This window comes from Pinus tabuliformis, chromosome 6 (genome assembly GCF_031772625.1).
Source record: "Pinus tabuliformis cultivar Carrire ecotype Pingquan chromosome 6, CPIR1, whole genome shotgun sequence".
In the NCBI taxonomy this organism is placed as follows: Eukaryota; Viridiplantae; Streptophyta; class Pinopsida; order Pinales; family Pinaceae; genus Pinus; species Pinus tabuliformis.
This window is the reverse complement of record NC_142292.1, coordinates 1,409,377,805-1,409,384,012: the sequence shown is the minus strand read 5'-3', so window position 1 is coordinate 1,409,384,012 and position 6,208 is coordinate 1,409,377,805.

Below are 6,208 nucleotides of genomic sequence, written 5' to 3'. Positions count from 1 at the left end.
GAGAAGGACCAACTACAATATAAATCTTGAAATCGAGGAAAATTCACTTCATCGGTGCATGGTCAGGAGACAATGAATCTTTTTTCACCTTGGGAGTGTGATGTAGGTGCATAAACCGAGCAAAAGATGTGAGATTTTGGACAAGAGCTCACCAATGTGATGGGATGGCCACATGGTAATGCTAGAGAAATTTTTAAATGTTTTGTAAGAAATTGTAAATATTTACATTAGGGAGCGAGTTTTATTTTTAGAGTGAGTTGGAGGAGTTATTTTCTAATTAGTTTCAATTTCCTTTATTTAGTGGAGAAGGGGAAATTATTCACACTTTGTGACTTTTAGTTGTCATAGTTCATTCCTTTTGGGAAACAATTAAAAAAAGAATGTTTGGGAAGAGGAGAGGGGGAGAAGCTCTAGAGAAAGGAGGAGAGAATGAGAGAAGAGAGGAACTTGTTGTTTCTCTGTGTAACTATAGTTTTGAAGTTCTGTAGACACCTGTACTTTCCCGTCTATGTGATACAAAAGGTAATTCTACGTGAATATCATAATAAACAACAATTTGGTTTGTAAGTGTTGTGATTGTTAAATGAATTGAAACATTGTGGTTACACTGAATAATTTTTTGTTGTGAAATGTTATTAATTCATTATTTATTCATGTGTGTTTAGTCATTTTGAGAACATGTAGCTTGTTGGACCAATTTATATTAAAAATATGAACATTGTGGCTTCAATCCTTGTAATAATCTATGTCTTTTGGGATTCCTGTTGTATCAATATTAAAGCATGTAGAAGGAATATGTTTTTGTGCTTTGGAATAGTGATTCCCTGGTATTTACAATGATTTGAGTGTCGTTACAAAGATAAAATATCATGTTTGGAATTCTAGAAAAAAAAACCTCTTTGACTGGTTTTTGATCGGCAAATTTGTTATGGTGTTGCAAACCCCAGTGAAGAAAGGCAAGAGAAATTGTTCCATGTGTTAAGGAGCAAGTTAGGGACGTTGAGAGTCAACCTCAGAAAAGAGTCGACTCATTTCATCTTCCCCGAAACCACAATACATCATTTTAATAAACACTATAAAATCATTTAGTAGCGAAAGAACAGTAAATTAGAAAACAGGCACTACGAAATCATTTCATAGTGATTGATAAAAAAAATAAGTTTTGAAAGATTGTGTGTCATTTTGAAATCCCCTTTTGGCATGCTTTCGTATTGCCTAGTTGTGTGGCCATTTTATATTATTTGGCATTGAAAATGTTAAAGGGTTGAATCCATTGTTATATGTAAGGGGTGGATTGTGATATTGACGTCATTGTGAATTGGCTGCCATCAAGTGGTATCAGAGCCTGAACACTCTTTGGTGATAAAATTAGAACAACACATCAAGCAAGAAAAGTTTTGGAGATGAAATTTAGAGCATGGAGCAAAATTGGATCTGATTAATCTAATTGAGTGAATACGGAAAGGGAATCTGAAAGAAAGGAGGCCAATTAAGTTCAAAGTTCGCAATAGAAGCATGGAGCATAATCATGTTTGAAAATATGATTGAGGTACCTTATTTTGTTTTAATTCTTATTGAATTTGAAGATTGATGATTGCATGATGGAAATGCGAAGAAGACAATGTATGGAAGAAAATCTACTTTGGGAGGAAGTAGATCAAATTTGTTTTGAAGATAACATAAATTTCTGAGTGAAGGATAGTAGAACATTGCAACATTGAAGGTAGAGTGAGCAGAGAAGATTGCAACAACAATGATGCATGTTCAAAAGATATTTGGATAGTGAGGTAATGGTCTTTTGTTAATTAATCACCGATTATATGTAGCATAAATGAGGATGTTTACAATTGATGACTGTAGTGAAGAACAAAGAGAGTTCTTGATGATGATGGCAAAGAACCTTGTAGCAAATATGGAGGGCCAAAAAGTTCTCGAAGGAGAATGGTGAGCAATTGAATGCAGAATTTAGAAGAGTAGAGAGTGCTCAGATGAAGATTCCAGAGGAAGGAGTCAACATAAATACCAAGAGAAGACTAGGCATGGAAGAGCTTAGTATGGTATTTACAAACATGTTAAGGGAGTTATCTTGTTGCAACTTGTTTGCAGCTCACGGTGAGTAGAGAGAAGTTCATAGAAGAAGGAGATTTGTGACTACTAAGAGTCATAGTAAAGTTTCAGAGAGAAACCATAGTAGATCAAGTCAAGACAAAATTCATAGAGAAGTCTTTGAAATTAAATTGCAGTTAGAGATGATGAGAGGACTGCTATGGAAAGATGAGGAAGACTAGGGTTACAAATGGACTCTCCATAAGAAAGTAAAATGAAATTTATTGCAGGTGAAGCTGAAATAGAGATCAAATGCTCAGTTGATGGAGAAACTCAAGTATTTTGAATAGAAGATAAATGCCTAGTTGGAGGAAAAGCTCAAAGGAATTGAGCTACAACAAGGGACAATTATTGAAGAAGTTCTTTGTGAACTTAAACAAGGAGTGAAGCTTGAAGAGAGAGAATGATAATGTTGAAAGGAGACTAGTTGAAAGTCTCATGGGCCATTTGGAAACTGAAGACCAACATGAAGAAAATGTTGATGAGAGACTAGTTGAGAGTCTCACAAGCTATGTGGACAATCAACATATGATGGTCGAGGTGTTAATGGAGGATACATGCCATGATGATTTTGATTTTAACAATTGGTGTATGAATGCAGGAGTTGTTCCAGATGAAGGACAGAGAATTGATTTTGTTTTATACAGAGAGAAGGAATAATTACTAAGTATTGTTATATAGGCTAGAAGGAAGACAAAGGATAGTCAAGATGAAGACTATTTACCATGGGAAAGTGCATCCATGGAAGAACATACTAAGATTGATGAACACATGTGTGTGGATATTAATGATGAAGTTGGTACAGTGAAGGAAGAAGGATCCAACAATGATGAATACTTGATGGGAAACTTGGAATTTTTAGTGTTGCATGAGGGAAAGATGCTAGAAGTAGCAAAGGAGATTTCAAAGTCTCATATTTTTAAATTGGTTTGTGTATTCAGATGTGCAGGAAAAAATGAAATGTCTTGGAGATACTTAAATTAATGAAGTACAAGAACCATTGGGAGAGGAACTATAGGATTGCAAAGGAGTAAGCATGGAAAACATTGTAGCGGAACTGAAAATTTTAGAAAATTGGTTGAAGAATCCAATGATAGAGAGTATAGTGAATTGCAATATTCCAAGAGATTATAAGGACACGCTTCCTATGGAAAAAGTGCAACAACAAGGAGACAACAATGATGATGAGTTCCATCATAAAATACAGAGAGTGGTGAAAGCAACTCCAGGAAATTGGTATCTTGATGATTTAGTGGAGGAAAACATTGAATTTTTGCCAAGAAATAATGGTTTATGCTAACCAGAGGATAGGTTGGATGTGGAAATAGAGAGAATAAGGAAGTGGATGTTGAATAAGCCTCAGCAAAAGAGGTATGCAGGGCAAAACAGAATAAAGGACAACATATTTTAGATGGTAGAGCATTTTTTCATCAGAAAAGAAGGAGGAAGACTACAACATAAAACATGGAAACCTGTAAGGATGAAGAAGAAAATATTAGAGAAACGACATGACAAGGAGAAGGACCAACTATAATATAAAGCTTGGGATCAAGGAAGATTCACTTCATCAGCACATGGTTAGGAGACCATGAATCTTTTTTCACCTTGGGAGTTTGATGCAGGTCAATAGACCAAGCACAAGATTTAAGAGTTTGGAAAAGAGATTACCAATTTGATGGGATGGTCACATGGTAATGTTGGGAGGATTTTTTAAATGTTTTGTAAGAAATTGTAAATATTTACATTAGGGTGTGAGTTTTTTTCAGAATAAGTTGGAGGAGTTATTTTCTAATTAGTTTCAATTTCCCTTATTTTGTGGAGAAGGGGAAACATTTCACACTTTGTGACTCTTGGTTGTCATAGTTCATTCCTTTTGGGAAACAATAAAAAAAAAAATGGGAATAAGAGAGGGGGAGAAGCTCTAGAGGGAGGAGAAGAGAGAGGGAGAGAAGAGAGGAACTCGTTTTTATTTGTAACTACAGTTCTGAAGTTTTGCAAACACTTGTATTTTCCCATCTATGTGATGCGAAAGGTAATTTTGTGTGAATGGCGTAATAAAGAACAATTTGGGTTGCAAGTTGTGTGATTTTTAAATTAATTAAAACCATGTGGTTACACTGAATCAATTTATGTCATGAACTGTTATTAATTCATAATTTATTCCGATGTGTTTTGTCATTTTGAGAACCTGTAGATTGTTGGACCAATTTTGATTAAAAATCTGAACATTGTGGCTTCAAGCCGTGTGCTAATATTTTTGTCTTTTGGGATTCCAATTATATCAGTCTTAAAGTATGTAGAAGAAATGTGTTGTTATGCTCTGGAATTGTGATTCTCAGGTATTTATAGTGATTTGAGTGTTTTTACAGAGACATAGTACCCTGTTTGGAATTCTAGAAAAAAAAATCCTCTTTGACTGATTTTTATTAGAAAATTTGTTATGGCGTTGCAAACCCCGATGAACAAAGGCAATTGAAATCGTTCCCCATGTCAAGGAGAAAGTTAGGGACGTTGGGAGTCAACATGGGAAAAGAGTCCAATCATTTCATCTTCCCCAAAACCGCAATACATAATTTTAACAGGGGCTACAAAATCATTTCACAGCGAAGGAATAGTAAATTGGAAAATAGGCGCTAACAAAATAATTTTGTAGCAACTAATTAAAAACAAATTGAAAGAGTACATGTCAGTTTTAAATTCCCTCTTGTCCCACTTTCGTACTGCCTAGTTGTGTGGGTATTTTATATTGTTTGGTGTTGAATATGTTAAAAGGTTGAATCCATTGTTATATGGATGGGGTAGATTGGTGATATTGGCACTGGTGCGAATTGGATGCCATCAATTATCATTATCAATGCATGGGTTTCATGCTCATTATTTATGGTCTTCTAGGTAAAAGCATATTCTTCTTGCTTATAGGGTTTGCTAGGTCTTAGGATTTATTGGCATGAGTCAAAAGAGTCAATATCATGTCTATAAGACCCTTTCGGGCAGAATGTAATTGTAAAAACAATTATTTTGAGTCTAGAAAGCTCGGGAAACTTCAAAAGTGCAAGTCGGCCTTGGGAACATCAATTCGACCTAAAAGAGGGAATTCAACCCCTTGAGAAGGTTATATAAAGAAGCAGTTCGACCTCATTTGGACACACTCACCCCACAAGTTTGATCTATCAAGAAATAGTTTGGTATGAAGTTGAGAGAAGTAGAAAAGAAGAGTGAAGTTCTAGAAGAAGGAAGAAGGACAAAATTTCTTGTTTTGGGGCTCTATCTCTCTTGCACACAGGAAATTCTAAGGTTTCTAGTGCTGCAAAACGAGGTTGAAATTGCAAGTCCGAGTTGTAGGAGGATGAAGTGCAGAATATTGAAGCTGGAAGGAACAAAACCCTACATTGACCTCGTTGACCTTGGGAGAGCTATCTTTCTCTAGGAAGGTATCAGGATGAGGCTGGATTAGGGTTCCTAGAGAAGTTGCAAGGCCAAAATTGCAGGGTCGAAGTTGTAGGACAGGTTATAGTATTGAAGTTGGCAAGTTGAATTTGCAGTATTGAAGTTGGTTGATGCATAATTAAGAAACGACTTAAGTAAGGGACAACTTGGTACTAATAAAAGCTTTTGGTCTATGATTTGGATCTTTGTATCTCATTTGAAGAAAATTCTAGGAAGATAAGGGTTTCTAGGTTTTCCCCTTGGAGGGGTTTTCCCCTAGCTTAGAGCCTAATATTTGTGTCCTCTATTATTGCTATTACTGTTCTTGATATTGTTTGATGAAAAAATCTAACTAAATAACGTAAAGAAGATAAATAAGATTCATAAGAAAATATCAAGGTTAAGGAAAATAAGATTAATAGTTGCCAATATCCATTTTTCAACATGGTATCAGAGCTAAGGTGAATAAGGAAGGTAGCTGGAAGGACACTAGAAGGAGATTACTAGTCAAGGGGAAGGAAAAAGGAAGCTCTACAAGAAGAATCATTTGAGAAAAGACTCAAGGAAGGAAGGTTTCTACATTAAAGGAGATCAAGTTTACATCAAGCTCATATCAAAGGAAGATATGAGGAAAAGACTTCAAAAAGAGTTCGAATCTCTCTTTGGAGGAAGGTCT